The following is a 17342-nucleotide window of genomic DNA, read 5'->3' as shown; positions in this document are numbered from 1 at the left end:
GATTTATCATCCAAACCTGGGTACTCCTGAGGGTGAAAAGGGTCTATTAATAATGCTGCCGGGACAAGGCATAAACCAGGCCTGTCCCAGGCACACGAGGACATAGGGTCATCCTGCTATAACCCACAGTCCCGGGGTGAGTTCCTTTACGTCTCGCTATGTTGGTGGGAAAATCTCCTGAACGATCCCCTGCTTTTCAATCCACCCAAACACTCCTTGGCAACAACTCACTCTCCCTCTGCTCACCAGAACGTCTTCTAAGTCCACTGGACCGGCAGGCCTCATGCGAGCTGATCTTAAAGCAGGCATGCTATGACTCGGGAAGCAAGGGTGTGACTAGTTCGGCAATATATTTTGAAAGGACTGCTGGGTGTCCTGTGCCCTTGCGCCCAAAACCTGAACGTGTGGCTGCTCTGATCATCAGCCAGTCCCCCAAACCTGAGGGCCTGGCGGCTCCCCCATCTCCTGTGGCCTAAGGTAATGGGACGGGCAACCAGTGTGAGCTGGGCTGCCCAGCCCTCTGCGGAAACTGTCGTCCACTGGCAGGACGCAAGACCCCGCTTCCTCGGGGGGCAGCGCGCGGCTGGGACAGGTGGCCTGTCTCCATTCCCAGCAGGCACTGACCTCCCCCACCCCCGGAGGGTGTGGGGCTGTAGCCCTCTGGCCAGGGATCTCCCCTTTGATCCCACAGGCCTGGGGAGGATGGAGGCTGCACTTAAAGCTTGCTGTTTGTTTCTTAAGAATCTGCCTTCTTAAGAATCTCTGGTAGAGAGGAAGAAGAATCTGCTCTTCTTTTGAAACCAGGAAATCAGTCTTGAATCAAACTCACACATCAATACAAGTAAAGTGAAATGCTAACAAGAAAGCAACAGGCGTTGGTCCACTCTCTGAAGAGTGTTTCCTGCATTTATTTAATCAGTGGCATCCCAGGACTTCTGCTCCTGTGATTTTCTGACAGCTCAGGGAAGCTTCATCATGCTGGCGAGCCCAGAGACCCCTGAAGGGGCTCAGGGCTCTGACCCTGCAATAACACAGCCAGCCAGCCTCTTTACTTCTTTTGCATAGAAGATTTTGCCAGTGATAGCTTTTCGTAATGAGGAAGACCTTTTTTTTTTTTTTTTTCCAAATTAGGCCACATTCACAGGTTGTTGGGGGTTAGGGCATGGACTTATCTTTTTGGGGACCACTATTCAACCCACTACTGCTGTCATTATTATTGTTACTACTATTATTAATATTATTATGAATGCTATTCGGGGGACACCTGAAACCTGGGGGTGGTAAGGCACCGCCACCCAGCAAGTAGGTGGAAAAGCCAGGACTAGAACATACTTCTCCCAACGGACTCCTGTTTCTTCTTCCTCAGCATGTAGCCTCTCATGCTAGCGGCCCAGGGTGCGAAGCCAAGAACGGAGCAGGAAGCAGCCTACAGACAGACAGTGAGTGAGCCTGGGCTCAGGCGATCCTAGACTGTCGGGGGGCAACAGAGGATGAGGGTGATGGGACCATCACAACTACAGGAGTGTCGCTTTTCTGGAGGGAAAAGGGCACAACTTAACAGGTTTGCATGCGTGACCATCACAGGTGACACAAGCCTGGATGCCTTGATGTAGCACGAATGCTTTATGGTGGGTCAAGGAAACCTTGGTGTATGCTGAACTTGGCCTTGGCTGGGCTGTGTGACCTTTAGTCCCTCACTACTTCTCTCTGATCTTCAGATGCAAAGTCTGCTCAATGCAGACTTACAGCCATATGCACCAGCAAGCCTCTGTGGGCTACTCTGAAGATCAAACGAGCCTTTGCTTCTACAGTACCATAGCTATTTATGCTCATGCATTATCTCTGCCATTGGATGGAAAGGTCCTTAAGAGGAGGGGCCCACCTCTTACTGATTTTCACAAGCTATTGTAATAGGCCCGAAGCCCTGCACAAATGACAAATACTGGCGGTTGAATTGGTATGAGTCAGCTTCCCTGAGGGCAGCGAACGGCTCGGTGTGGCTGGGGAGGGAGGAAGAGGCAGCAGAGATACAGCAGAAATAGGCTGGTGTCAGGCTATGGTGGACTTTCCCCGCGTCCATGCTTTTTGTGACGTCAGACAGCAAGCTAGCCTATCAGATGCTTTTGTAAGTGTCAGTAGGAGGATGGGGCTGTGGAAAGAGCCTGGGGTCTCATGCCCAACAGTCCTGAACTGTAACTTCTTGGAGACTTGGCTGCCCTGTCTGTACAATGGGAACGATCACTCCCTTGCAGACATCTGGGTCACCCAAGATTAAAAGTGACCAGTGCAGTACCTTGCACCTAACTGAACTTCAGCAAATACAACTGGCCCCCTAAATAAGTGGGACAAAACTGACTTGGGCTGTCAGAGTCAATGATTGTTATGGAAGTTCAAGGTCAGTGCTGCCTGGAAGTAACTAAGAAACGGTACCATGGCCATATTGCACTGAGCACAGCCTGAGAGGCAGTCTGGCTGGAGGGATTTGTTGTCCAAGTTCCCAACGACTCTGGTGCACTCCAGCACCTCGTGCAAATAGTGGCGGCACTCATGCACCCCAAAGCCATGAGGGTCTCACACGGCAAATACCACCCAAGGACCACAAACCACCTGTGAACTCCCAGCAGCCCCTGGCTATCGGCTTGTGCTGGGTGTTAAGTGGCTTGTGTTGGGTGTTCTAGAGACCCTGCTCACGCCACAAGGCTCGGTGGGAGGCGAGGCACTGGAGGTCAAGAAGCAGGAGATCTGGGCTCCAGTTTCTGCTCTGACCCTAAATCTCTCTCAGACCCGGGGCACATCACTCACCGCCCCCTGTATCATGAATGAAATGGTCTTTGGAACTTAGGGCTCTCAACGTCTAGAACAGCCCTTCAGTGGAGCGTTTCTGGAAGAGCTCAGCCTGTGATATATACTGCCCTTTGAGAGAGTGATTTTCCGACAAGCCAGGCCTCTGCTAAAAGCACCGTGCAAGTGGAGGCCCTCCTGCAGACACCCCAGGTCAAATCCAGCAGGTTCTAGTTTTCACCCCACCGATTCCTGCTGTGCAACCTTGGGTGAGTCACTTTACCCCTCTGAGCCTCAATCTCCTCATGTGAGCCTCAGAGATAATGATATTTAGCTCATGCCACTTCCCAGCAAACTCTGTTTTCTAAAACGTCACAGAAAGTACAAATCTCATTTCTCTCGGACGCGACAAGGCTAGTCAGCCTTTACCTTCCAGGACAGAGCCAGACATACCTTCACAAAGCAGCGATGGGAGAAAACAAGCGCCTTCCATTATTCGCAGTAAGAGGAGAGGGGCCCAGTCAACGTGGGGAAGAGCGACTGAGAACTACCTGTGGTGACAGCTGGCAGCCGGCTTATCTGCACTGATGACAAGACGAGGGTCACTCTGGCCCAGGCAGACAAACACTGGGGATCCTCAGACAATAGCACAGCTGCTCCGGTTCCTGGGCCCCCTGCTGCCAGGCAAATTAGGAGTCATTTGATCAACATTCATCGTCAAGATGCAAAGGGATTCTGCCTTTTCCAGTGGCACAGGGATGCAGGGGGCAAATGCACACACACACCCCCATCAGGGTCCTGGGGTCCCTATACCTTGCGATGGGGAAAAGAGAAGTGGGAACTGCGGACAGAAAAATGCCTGGGATGAGATCCTCATAGAAACCGACTACAGAAAAATGCACTTTCTCTGTGAGACCCACTAATATCCAACAAAACCCATATTCCTAAGCCTAGTGTTCAGGTCTCTCCACAAACACATCCATACTGATTGAGAACCATCCTTATATAAGCTCTCAATTTAAGCCCAGTGTGATTTACTGCAGCTCTGTGTTTTCTTGCTCTGTTCCGCAGCCTAGACTTACCCCTTCATATACCTCCATCCTTTCTACGATCCATCCAAGCAGCAGTGGCCTCACCTCCTCCATGAAGTCTTCTCTGATACTCTTCTGATACCCAGTCCTCCACACTGATCTCTCTTTTGTCTGAACTCTCATAGCACTTTCTGTCTGCACCACTCAGCATTTAGTGCCAGTGGGTTGCTTCATCACTTTTTGACTGGACTCTTACATCAGCCTCTTAACTGGCTTCATCCTGCCTGGACTCTGTCCCCATGCTCTGCAGGAAGAGCTCTCTAAAGCACATCTGATGATGTGTCTTCCCTGCTTAAAACTCTGCAAGCACTTCCCACCACTTCTAAGGTCAAATCCAAATGCCACAGCATACTCCCACCCCTCCCCTGAGGCTGCCCACACTCAAGTCACACCACAGTACTCCTGAGGTTATATAATGCGGTGGTACCAAAAGTGGGACAAGAACTCAGCTGAGGGTTCTTCCCACAGTCCCAGGTTCTCCCAGGTCTAACGCTGGACCACAGGGAAGATGGCTAGGAGCAAACGGCACTGAACCATGGCCAAGGTGAAAGAAATCAAGACCAACTAAGCCCTTAGTCTTGATAAGCTTACAATATTATGGCAGTCAGCCAATCCACCAACCAACCAAGTGGGAGAGTAGGCATCTGAGACTCAGACATAAGATAGCTCATTTGTTCTTTACAACAACAGTGATGAGGACATTTTCAAAGCTGTGGAAACTGAGGCTAACAGAAGTCGCAGCTCATATCTGGACTAAAACGCCAGCCAAGATCCGACTTTGATGTTCCAGAATGCTATATCCCATAGCCCAGTGGCCATTACTACATTGTACCTCTAAGCACCTTACACTCAACACGTCTGATGCCGAACAGCAGCACTTAGCTCCAAAGAGTTCATTCTGTCCAGGCGACCCTACTGATGAGCTCCTGCAACTCCTTAGATGGAAAGATTGTGAAAACTGGATGTTCCTTTAACAGAAGAGGGAGAAAATTCCACTCTAACTGTTCTATACTTATCCAAAGACGTGATCAAAAACCCTGACCAGGCTAATGCTTCCTCCATCACACTTCCTAGCAATAATTGTGTGTGTTTATGGGGGAAAGGGTAGAAGAACAAGGTCCAGAAGAGAGCAAGACTGATATTTGGACAGAAGCACGCATGGAAACAATGGGAGCCTGGAGCCAGCTGGCACCAGCCCACCAGAGCCAATTATACGTATGTCTTCCCAACTTCATATTCAGTGAGGTCTTGTAATTAGAAACCAGCCACGTGGGAATGTTTACACCATGGAAATTGGCAAACACTCCTAGTCAGGTTTGTTTTGTTTTTGTTTTTCCCAGAGAATCAGTTATTAAACATTTACCAGCCACCACTCAATGGATCCATGAGAAGCCGCAGTTGGGATGATGGGGGATTTAAACTGTAGCCATAGCTGTACCCCCAACTCACTGTCTGACCTGGGCAAGTATCTTCCCTTCCTGGCCCTCAATGACCTTAACTGTAAAAGGGGAGCAAAAAATCCTTGCTTTCCTGACACACAATTTTATAAAGTAGGACAGTGGACCTAAGGGCATTTTGGTAAATGTAAAGCTATGAGGACATATTTGGCAATGTCTGCGGACATTTTTGGTTGTCACAACTGAAGTGTGTGTGGTGCTACTAGCATCTCATGTGTAGAGGCCAGGGATGCTGCTAAACATCCTACAATGCACAGGAGAAGCCCCACAACAAAGACTTATTCTGCCCCAAATGTCAGCAGTGCCAAGGTTGAGAAGCCCTGATCCAAAGATATTGCAACACGGTGGCCCGTTCAAGTTCCCTGAACACAACAGCATCCAGGAGAGAAATAAAGGCAACTTGGGTCAATTCGCAGGAACCCTGGACGGTCAGTGGGTGCAGAACACTGTGATATGTGCTGCAGGGCGACAGCACAAGGATGCAACAGAGTTCCCGCACTAACACGGTGCCTGGCACACAGTAGGTGCTCAATAATGGTTTGTGGGAAAAGCAATGAGTCTAGCTGGAACCACAGTGTACTCTCTCTAGCAGATCCACACTCCGGTGTGGGCACACTTCCCCTCACAGTGACTCCAGGTAGAAGAAACTGACAAGAGGGATTTCACCTCCTCTGGGAGGGAGATGTGAAGAAATGGTGTGAAATCCCAGCCCTGGGGACTCGGGTCAGACAAATAATCACTGGCCTGGCAATCACAGCAGCAGCGGTCAGAGAGCAATTTTATTTAAGTCACTTTCTAATATGAGTTGAAAAATCTTGAAAGGTGAGGTTTTCAAACCCTCTCTGGGGAGTCAATTGTTAAAAACACACAGCAGGCAGTCTTGCTTTCCACACATTCCGAAACCACTTTTTTTTTAGACAATCCTTTTCTCCCTGTACCACTTGGGACTGCAAATGCATTTAGCACAAACCACCCGAAGTGGAAATGGTGTTGGTTAAGAAACACTCCAGGCACTGCGGCAACCACAGGGAACCAGGTTGGCACGGCCCAGACACGAGGAAAAAGCAATGACACGCCACCCAACGACTGTCCCACGCCTCTGGGGCCTGGAGTCAGCAGGGCTGTGGGGCGAAGCTTTGCCACAAGCCTTTCCTGGAAGACCCCCCGTGAGACTCTCAGCCCCCCGGCCCTGTGCTGGACTGGGAGAGGCAGTCCATTTCTCAGGGAGTAGATGACAGGACAGGACCTCCCTCCGTGTCTCCCTGACCGTAAACCATCTGACTCACAAAGCCCTTTAGTTAAAAGCCCAAGGGTTCAGAGCTAATTCTAGATGTAGCAGAAGCCAGCAGCTTCTCTGGCACCAGACCTGTGAGCAGACTAATGAGGGTAATTTTGCCCCTCCTGGTCTATGAATGATGACAACTCACTCAACTACAAATCAGACTCACAGGATGCCGGAGCTGGAGGCCACCTGAGCGCCTGCCTCTCCTCCCCTACTCCACTTCAGGGATGTGGGCCCCTGGGCCAGGGGAGGGGGCACACTGCCCAGACCTGCTGTGGAGTTTCTTACTGACTCTTAGTCGAGTGTAGTTTTCTGAGCGCTCAGTGACTCTTTTTTGTTCAGGTCTCTGAACTCTAAACCTTAAGGCTTATTTGGAGCTCAGGAATAAGCTAATTACAATACAGGTAGGACCTGGGGCCACAGGTTATGGAAGTAAGACAGCTTCAGGGGAAGAAATTTCTAAAGTAACTACTTGGTGAGAACTTGGCTCCATCATTGGATGAACTTGGCCCCTTCCATCCTCATCTCTCATTCATTCTTCATGTCCATTACCCGGAAACATGGGTCTTATTCTGCCCACAATGGAGGTAAGGGGACCCAGAGGCTAAGAGAAGTAAAGGAAGTGCTGAAGCCCAAGCAGCTAGCGAATCCCTCTGATTCTGAGGCTCTTGCCTTAAACAAATTCTTTTCTTTTTCATTATAGAGTCCTAATATTGAAAGCGACAATACGATAACTTCTTCAGGAATGGCAAAATCATTCTGCTACATTATTTATAGAATTATGTTTTAATAATAATAATATAAATATATTTTATTTTATACTAATAATATTATTAATAATCTCCAGAATTATTGGATGGCAAGCTTGACTTTTTCTCATACTAAAATGGTCAATATTTCTAGATGTGGTGTCAAGGGCCTGGGTCAGTGGAGGTGATAAGTAAGATGGCCATCGTGACCTCATCTTGGGGTCTGAATGCAGCCACACACCTGAATGACACACAGGACAAAACCAGGTAGGATAAAACCCTACCTGGCGAGTTGAACCCTTGTTTGGGGTGCATCCAGACAGACGGACAGCAATAAGGAGGAAGGACCCCACTGAGGCCCACCCTGCAGCCTATCACTAGCTTCCTGTATTTCTTCCATTTCGGGGACGACGATTCTGAGAACATGGTGCGGCACCTCCCTTGTGTTATGAGCTGGTAGCTCATGAGCTACCAGAAAAGATAAACACGTGCAACAACAATTAGAATACAGTTTGGCAGGTGCCGTAACGGGAAGCATAGGCTGAGGTGGAAGCACCGACGATGGGCATCGAACTCCACCCACGTGGTGGGGATCTGGTCGGTTAAGGCTTCGTGGAGGGGTCAATGTCTGAGCTAAGTCTGGAATCCACACAGGACTCAGCCAGGCTAATGGGGGATATGAGAAGGAGAGTGTAGGGAAGGAGGGCAGAGGTCACAAGGCAATAAAAATGGACAGGAGTGATGGCATTCCTGATGTAAGGAACTATGTTAGCTGGGTATGGCCGGACTGTGAGAAAATGATGGGTCAGGTGGGAGGGAAGCCTGGACTGAACCTGGAGGCCGGGGCTGAGCTGGACCACAGGCGGCCAGCAAAGCCTCGTAAACGAATCCATCCTCCAAATGGGAGCTGGATCACAGTGTTCACCCTTCACTATGTGGCAGGGACAGGGTGCTGTTGTCAGGTTTATATCTTATGTCATATCTCTGTGTGTGTGTGTGTGTGTGTGTGTGTGTGTGTGTGTGTGAGCATACATACTATTCCAACCTGGCTGTCAATTATTTTATCTCTAAAATGGGGAAAACATGATGTGCTCCACATCCCAAAAGTGTTATATGAATGAGATATTTAATAAAAGGTCTATTAAAGATTAAAAAAAGATGAGAAGCCTATATGAAGAATGACCGCTGGCTTCTCTAATATGAAAACATGCACCCCAGAAGAATGGCCTGGGAGGAGATCACGGCACACAGAGCAGAGGAGGTCACTTCCTGCAGCCGCAGGTATTCTCATCTGGAAGGCCCTGCCCCATGCCGCATCCAGGGAGCAGCTTGCACTGGGCGCCTGTGTTCAGGACTCACTTTCCAATTCGCAGGACAGATATAAGGAGGCAAAAAACTAAACACCAAACACCCACCTGTCTTATTTATCCAGTTAATGTTCCCATTTTGAGATAAAATAATTATCTTCACAAAGCCCTGCTTGAATCCTAGAGAATACATAGGTGGGTAGAGCATATTTGCTATTCAGATGAAATGGCAAGTCCTTGCCATAAAAGGTGGGCAGAGAACCGCCCAGTTGATTTGTTTCTCCTCTCCATCAGCCCTGGCTCTTGGGATGTCTGACTCCTGATGAAATCAGGCAAGACAAAGACAAAGCAGACTGCCCGCCCCAGTACCTGGAGCCAGGGCCAGTGCGTAGGGGGAGAAAAGCTTCCTTCAGAGGGCAGTCGTTTCCAACCGGTCCACAATTACCTTTATTAGCATAACGTCGTGTCCTGAGTTTTGTAAAACACTTTCTTTTTCCATCTCAGGAGGAATGCAGCAGGAGAAATCGCTGCTACTGGGGGAAAAGTCTATAAAATTTAAACCATGGGGCATTTGTTCAAGACTCCTGGGTAATGATGTCTCTTGATATATAATTCATGATAGCCTTAAAGCTTGGCCTACTTCTGACACAGAGATCATATATTTTGGATCCGTCAGGTGGAGGGCAGGGAGAAAGAGAAAAATCACTTTTAAATGGTTCAGCTGTGCTTCGCCTTTTGAGTAAAGCCAGAGCATATTTTGGACGACTCTTTTCTACCATAAGGGCTTCCCTTAAAGAGCTTTTTTTTTTTTCTCTCTCTTAAATAGAAGAGGCAGCATATCATCCAGTTTCAGTTTTATCTTCTGTAACACTAGATAAAGATGAGGCTGAATCCATCTGTTAACACATACAGACAGGCTGCAAACTGTGTGAAAGAGCACACACACACACACACACACACACACACACACAATCCTTGCAAAAAGGGAGAAAGAATCCACACTTTAAAAAAATTTATCATCAGCAATGCTACCCAGTGCCGACTAGATAGCAGCACTTTTATCCTTTTATGGGCAGATTCAGGAGGAAGCCAGCCTTGCCACAAAGGCTGCTCCCCCTACGCTGCCACATGAATTGGGATCCTGGGACTGGCTGCGGGCCAGGCCCTTCCCCTATAGCCTGGGGTTCCAACCTCATCAAACTCAGCGACGATCCCCCTGGGCACCATTACCTGCCATGTCTCAGTGCACTCGAGCTGATGCTAAAAGAATCGCAGGGCAGAGGGAGGGCTTCCACCCGCTGGTGCAAAGGCCATGCTCCCGTGGCTGGATTTTCCGGGGAAAAGGAGCAGGCAGGCTGCCTGGACCCCATCTGGTCACTTGGCATTTCCTAGGGCACTGCTGGTGAGGGTGGCACTGTGGATTACCCTCTCTAGGCTTTTCTTTTTTAATCTTGATTTTTTGGTTGCGCTGCACTGTATGTGGGGATCTTAGTTCCCAGACCAGGGATCGAACCCCCGCCTGCCCCCTGCAGTGCTTAACCACTGGACTGCCAGGGAAGCCCCATCCTCTCGAGGCTTTGAAAACTGCTTCTGCTCAACAATTCCTGAAAACGCTGTATGCATCTGATCAGATCAGATGCAATAGATCAGAGATTGGAGGCTGGAGGTGACCTGGATGGGCCCTCGCCAGAGCTCGCATTGCTCATACGTCCACAATGACCTCTTTCAAGTGGGCACCGTGGAGAGTCCTGAAATGCACAGAGTTCATTTGTTTCTTCAGAAACCGTGTGAATCACAGAGTTCCAAAAATAAGCAAGCTTCATCTCATTAATGAGGTGGAGCTTGAGCACCGCACAGCTCGGAAGAGGATGGGGGTTGGAGGTGATAAGCACCAGTGATCGCCGAGGCCACTGCACTTGCAGAGGCTTAGTGGTCTCTAGGGAGGGCCCAGAGCCCAAGCCACAGTCCATGCACCCTGCAGTCTCCAACGCTAGGTCCTGGGGATTCCGCTTCTGTGGTGTCTCACATCGCCCCCTGCCCCCTCTTCCCACTGCTGCTGCCCTAATTTAGGTGCTTATTATCTTTCTGCTGGATGGTTTTGCACATGCAGCCAGATGACTCTTCCTGAAGCAGCACAGCTATCATTGCGTCACTCCATGGCTCAAAAACCTTTAACGATTTCTCCATTGACTAAGAAACAAAGCCAAGCTTCTAATTCTTAAGGCCTTCTTCAGTAGGTCCCGGCCAAAATTCTAGCCTCACCTGCTTTTTCTCCTTCCCATACCCTACCCTCCAGCTCAGTGTCACCTTTCCAGCTGTCCCACCTGCATGCTCTTGCTCTTACATTTCCCTCTGTCTAAAATAGTTTTCTCTCTATTCCATCTCCTGAATCCTATTCATCCTTCAAGACCAAATTCAAAGGCTACTTTCACCATGGTCTCAAACTTGACCCCCAGGGAAAATTTCTCTGTCCTCTGACCTCCCATAATTTTACCATCTCAATCGCATTCTTTTGCGAAGAAAACAGATTCTGTAAGTGTTGCTTCACTCCTTAGGCTGTAAGATGAGGGCAGAGGACTGCTCGATTGACTTAGCAGGTTTATCCTATCTCGATCGGTCCTGGCACATAGGAGGTGCTCATTTATGTTAAATAAGTGACTCACATATGGTGAGGAAGTCCCCAAGATTGCAGACGTCTGGCTCTTTTGTGGGAGCACAGCTATCTAAAGAGATCAAATGAGTGCAGTGTAGACACGCATCATTAAAGGACCCTAAGGTATGCAGGGGAGGCAAGCTGGGTGGGCTGGGGTCAGAGGTGGATGATGTTAATGACCTCCATCATGATAAATCCAATGGTCAATTCTCAGTCTCCGTCTTCACTGGACCATCAGCAACTCTGCAGAATTGAGTCCTCATCCCTTCTAGAGAGTCTTAGGAGAGCACAGTCTCTTATTTTTCCTCCTAGTTAACGTCTGCTCCCTCCCAGTCTCCTTAGCTGGTTCCTTTTCTTTTTTTCCAAAACTCTTGACATTGGCATTCCTTAGGGCTCAGATCTTCAGTCTCTCTCTTCCCTATCAGGACTTAACACCTTTGGTGATCTCACCCGGTTTCATGGCTGTAATATCACCTATATTTTCATAAATCTCAAATGCCTATTTCCAGCTTTGAACTCTCCCTTGCTTGCACTAATCACAGCCTGCTCAAAACCCACACTTGGATGCCAAACTCAAACTTAAAGTGGCCCCAAGCTGAACTCCTCCCTCGTCTCTGCTGCCAATCCTACTTCATCCACAGTGTTTCTCATCTCAGCTAATGACAATTCCATCCTTCCAGTTTCTTAGCACAAAATATTGAGTCATCTTAGCCTCCTCTTTATTTCATATCCCACATCAAATCCTTCAGGAAATTCTTTTGGCCTTACCCTTAAAATATATCCAGCACACATCCAAATGTATCCCCTTACTCTGCTTCATTTTGTCCCATGCTCTTTTGACCTCCTAGTAAACTAGAAAGCAATAAACATTATTTTATTACCTTTGCCTGAGTTATAATAACTTTATTATCTGCTTTTTCTCACTAATGTCTCATATGCCTGGTGCCTAGAGCAATGCATGGCACAAAGTAGGCATTCAACAAATATTTGTCAAATGCATGAACGAATGACTTTAGCTGATGACCTCTGAACTGTAGCTTAAACAATAAGTAGCATTTAGCCTCAAAGAAAGGCAACCACAGCTGAAAGGCATCTGTAGGTAGGGCGACTGGAGGAGCAAGGCCCTAGAGATAAGAGAACCTTCTTCAACCTCTTCAGATGCAACGGTGTCGCGAAAGACTGCCTGCGGGATACAAAACCATGAAAGAAGCCGGACTAGAGCGGTTTTCAGCTTGTCTGTACCAGCCAAGAACGTTTTCAAGGGACTTCAATGGACAGCTATGTTTTCTTTGTGAAAAAGACATACAATCAAAATGGAAATGAAAGACACAAAAGTTGGTAAATAATTGTGTAGAAACACCCCCTGTACAATTTTATTTACATTACACATTATTTCTCACATTTTTCCCCCCTATTACAAAGACATTAGCCCTGGTTCTATCCATTTCCACCCACAATTACACATCCTGTAAGTACATGTTCAGGGCCAGGCCCATGTCAATTCTGCTCCCTGTCATACCCTCTGTGCCCACCCAGGCACAGTAAGTGTTTTAAAATTATTTGTTCAATGAATGAAGACATGAATAAACGCCTTCTGACTGTCTCCTGCCAGGACCAGTTCCACGATGTAAGAATATATTCTGAGAAAGAATGGAATGCGCCTTGAGACTTGTCCTCAAGGCAGAAAACACACCAGCCCTCACTTCCACCCAGCGCCTTACCCAGGGCCTGGTTTCCAGCAGACATTCGAGAAGGATTCAGCGCCTAGAAGTCAAGTTCATCTACAGTAAGTCCTCTACATATGAACCTTCCAGTTTTAAACTTTCAAAGATGCGAAAGAGCGTTCACATGTCCAATCACGTAAGTACATCCTCGACAAGTGGTTGTGCTTTCGTGTGCTTTACTGTACAGGACTGTATAGAGTACAGTATCTTTATTTCAAGCCCAGGATGTCTGGAAACAAGCTTAGTAACAGCATGATGTAGCTGGTACTACTGTACTTTTCAAGGTATGTACCGTGAGATTAGAACTGCTTTCTTTCTTTTTTGTGTTTGTTTGTTTTTATGTATTATTTGTGTGAAAAGTGTTATAAACCTATTAGAGTACGGTACTCTCTAGCCGATTGTGTGAGTTGGGTACCTAGGCTAACTCTGTTGGACTTACGAACAAATTGGACTTACGAAAGTGTTCTCAGAACGGAATTCCTTTGCATGTAGGGGACTCACTGTACGTGCAGACCTGGAAGTGTGAAAGGGCGCTAATGTACATCCATCTTCTTGACCCTGTGCTAGCATCTCAGCATCTCTACTCTGTTGCTGGGATTTGATCCAGGGTAGAGAGCTGGTGTGAAGCACTTGGGCGTGGTGTCCACCCTGCCATCCAGGGAGGTTATGGCTGGAATCAGAAAGGCTCTACTCTACAAGGAGTCCTTTCAGTGGATGGGCTGAGTCACAGAAGCCTCAATGTTTGCATCTGTAAAAAGGGAATTACCACACCAGCAGGTCACGTGAGGACTGGTAAGCCCCGTGGAAGATTGACCTCACTGAGTTGTAGCCTTGGATGACCACTTCTTCTCCGGGGGCTCCCTGCCACGTCCCCCAGGGAGATGGGGCTTTTCCTGCTATTCAAGATGCCTCTGTCCAGCACATGCTGTGGCTTAACTACTGTTGTCCAACAGAAGGCTTCCTCGAGGCATGTTTTCTTCACAGATGTTTGTGAAGACACTTGCCATTACCAAACTCAGAAGCATGATGAGGGGCTTCTGGGCTCTGAACAGAGTCAGGAATTAATGGGGCTGAAGAAGTGACTTCCTTGGAGACCACACTTAGATAATCCCATGGAAGATGAATCTGGCATTGCTGTGCAAGCTTTCTTCTACTTTGGGGGGGTCTTTAACATGGAAGGGGGTCAATGATTGCCATGGGAAATATGGGGAAAGTAGAGCAGGAAAATTAAAGCAGGATGTTCACAGCCCTGCTACCCGTGTACACACACACACACACACACACACACACACACACACAGCCACTAAGCCTCCTGGAGGTCGCAGCTGACCAGATTCACCTCATCTGTCAAAGAAACTGATTATCAAGGAAACCGATTAACCGCAAAATGAAAAAGTATAAATTCCCGTTTTCATTGTGGTAGAAATCAAGGGAGAAAGACCTGGGTCAGAACATTCTTTCATCTGAAAGTCATATTTTAACTGAACTTGCAAATGTTCTGGGGGCCACTGGCAGGAGAGTGGAACACATTCATGAGAACCAACATTCCTTTCATTTGTTTTCCAATATGAGGGTACTCTTACGGCCACTAAGAAAAATCACACAAGCCTTATGCCCGGCATTTATGAGCCTCTAAACTAATGAACTTCCCTCTTCTTGGCTTGTATATCTATTCAACAAACATTAGCTGAGGTGAGCAAGGACATGTTCTGGGTGGTGCAAAGGGTGTGGGATTTGGAGCCCAGGGGCCTTGGCTTCAACTTAAACAGTCTTAAAACAGGCACCTCCTCTCTTGGAGTCTCAGTTTCTTCATATAGTAAAATGAAGCTAAGCGCCACCCCCACGTCACATGGCTGCTGAAATTTACACGAGCTCCTGTCTTACAGACGTAGCACAGCATCTGATATGTCACAGGCCCTGGAGCAACACTGAATCTGAATTGAATGCCTGTTAAGTAAATGCTACTCTGTTACTTGAACCACATGTACTTCTGACTTCAAAGTGGTCATATTATTGGAAAGGGAGACTGGAATACACGCACTGACAACTCTAACGGGAGAAACTAGTGAAAGCTCTAAGACATCACAAAGAAAATGCTCTGGAGGGTCAGAGAAGGCAGACGTCATTTACAGCCAGGGACATTCGGGAATGCTTTCTGGAAGAATGGATACTCGACGGAACAGGATGTCACAGTTTATTTTAAAGGATAAGGATGGAGGACGGTTTATTTATACTTTAATACATAGAAAAGTCCAAGCCATTATGCTTGGTTATTTGGAGGGTATAAGAAAAGAAAGAGAACGGGACAAAAACCCTGTCTCTAGATAATTAATAACCCAGTTGGGAAGAAGTCGTGTATATACACATACACACATACACAAGTCAGCTGTCCCTGACAATTTGTAACAAATGGCTGATGGATAATTCAGAAATCTGGAGTGACTGAAATGGCAAGGAAGGCCATGGAGTGCAGTCACTAGTGTGCAAGAAGGTCTCAAGTAGTAACGGGGGAGCTCTGGTTTCTCCCTTCCTGGGTGCCAGTATTCCCATCTGTAAAACAGATCCAACCATGTGGCAAACATGTGCTAATTTACGTCCTTAGTCTAGGGGGACCCAGCTGATGGGGTCAGGGTGGCCAGGCCACGCCCCTGGGGCCACAAGCAGCTTCATCCCTTTCCTCTGTGTGCTGTACAAATATTACCATTTCCCATGTGGCTATAAAACAGAACATTTTGAAAATCCCTAGTCTAGATGATGTCAAAGAATCCTGCTTGTTTGGTCAACCTATCACGCAGAGCTTGAGTATGGCCCTGAAAATGGAGAGGTTTTGAAATGGCTAAAAGCAGAAGCCAAACTGGTCTATGCAAGGGGAGCTAGGGCTCTGGGCATAGCCCTGGCAGGTGAGCTCTGGCCTCCCTTCAAGACCAAGTAAGGCACATAAAGTGCTGAAGCCTCCTCATTGTAATGTTCCGTTTTCTTTCATTGGTTTTATATTTTTAAAAATGGTCTCTGTGATGGTTAATATTGTGTGTCAACGTGCTGGATGACAGAGTGCCCAAATATTTGGTTAAACATTATCCTGGGTGTGTCTTTGAGGGCATTTCTGGCTGAGATGCGCATCTGAACCTGTAGGCTGAGTAAAGCAGATTGCAGCTCTCCAGTGTGGGTGCGCCTCATCCAATCCATTAAAGGCCTGGATAGAGCAGGAGACAGAGCAGAGGAGAATTCACTGTCTCTGAGCTGTACATTGCTTTCCTCCTGCCTTCTGACTTGCATCATCAACTCCCCTGGTTCTCAGGCCTTTGGACTCAGGCTAAAACGATACCATCGGCTCTTCTGGGTCTCCAGCCTTTAGACTGCAGGTCTCGGACTTCTTGGAGATATATATTATACATTTATATATAATATACATCTATTGGTCCTGTTTTTCTGGAGAACTCACGCTAACACATACCAGGTAACAGGGCATGCTAATTTGCTCAAGAAATGAAATCACATCTGGTGCAATTTCCCTTCCAAGAAGATGTTTTATAGTTATTAAATGTATTAACGTAAACGAGTGACTAGACGTTGAGCCTTCCTGTGTCATCACAGTTGATATGAAGCAGAGAAATGAACACATATATTCAAATACATTCACAAATGTCTAAATAAATGTCAAATGTCATAAATCATTAACAAATGGCTAAATCTGAAGTAGGTCTGGGATGTGCTCTGAAATCCAAAAGACCTTGTCTAAACGCTGGTTTTGACATTTGTGAGCTGCCTGATTGCAGAGAAGTAAGCATCTCAGTTTTCTCACCTGTAACACCAGAACCAGATACTCTTGTCACGTTATTATGAAGCTTAGAGGCAGCTCAGAGGTTAGTGCGCAATGGGTGTTCAGTAAATGTCAGCTTCCTGTCTCCCGTTAAGAACCCATCATCCTACAAGACCCTACGGATGCAGTCTGGCCTCCACCTCACCCCTCCCTGCTGCCCGCGTCACTTATTCTCCCGGACAGACCGCAGGCTCTCTTCTCTGATTCGGCAAAGCACACTCTCACCTCGGGGTGGCCCCCCTTTCCCCTTCTTCTGCCGGTACAATCCACGCTCTTCCTGCAGGTGTGGATGTGCCTCCCCTCCCACTTCTCTCAGGCATCTGCTAATCAGACTGCCTTCTCTGAACCACCCATATCAACATGAACCTCTTCACTCTCTACCCCCTTTACCCGGATTTACTTCTCCTCGTAACTCTCACCACCGCCTAACAGTGTGTGTGTGTGTGTGTGTGTGTGTGTGTGTGTGTGTGTGTGTGTG

The 17342-nt window shown here is 47.6% G+C and overlaps 1 protein-coding gene and 1 long non-coding RNA gene across 3 annotated transcripts in view; one reads left to right on the top strand and one right to left on the bottom strand.

Annotated features, from left to right (window-relative positions):
• FAM49A (family with sequence similarity 49 member A) overlaps window positions 1-17342 on the bottom strand; it is a 105490-nt gene that overhangs the window by 67391 nt on the left and 20757 nt on the right. The gene's annotated exons all lie outside the window — the stretch shown is intronic.
• The window catches only part of LOC114900506, a 41868-nt gene that overhangs the window by 7981 nt on the left and 16545 nt on the right, over window positions 1-17342 (top strand). Inside the window, exons 2-3 of one of the 2 annotated variants that reach the window (XR_003794851.1) lie at window positions 1367-1439; window positions 12933-13106. This is a non-coding gene — a long non-coding RNA (uncharacterized LOC114900506). Of the gene's footprint in view, window positions 1-1366; window positions 1440-12932; window positions 17336-17342 lie in introns of those variants that run through there. The other variant, XR_003794850.1, reaches the window with a different exon arrangement.

Source organism: Monodon monoceros, unplaced genomic scaffold (genome assembly GCF_005190385.1).
Source record: "Monodon monoceros isolate NGI ecotype Baffin Bay Population unplaced genomic scaffold, NGI_Narwhal_1 Super_Scaffold_19, whole genome shotgun sequence".
NCBI lineage: Eukaryota > Metazoa > Chordata > Mammalia > Artiodactyla > Monodontidae > Monodon > Monodon monoceros.
This window is presented reverse-complemented; position numbering and strand designations above follow the sequence as displayed.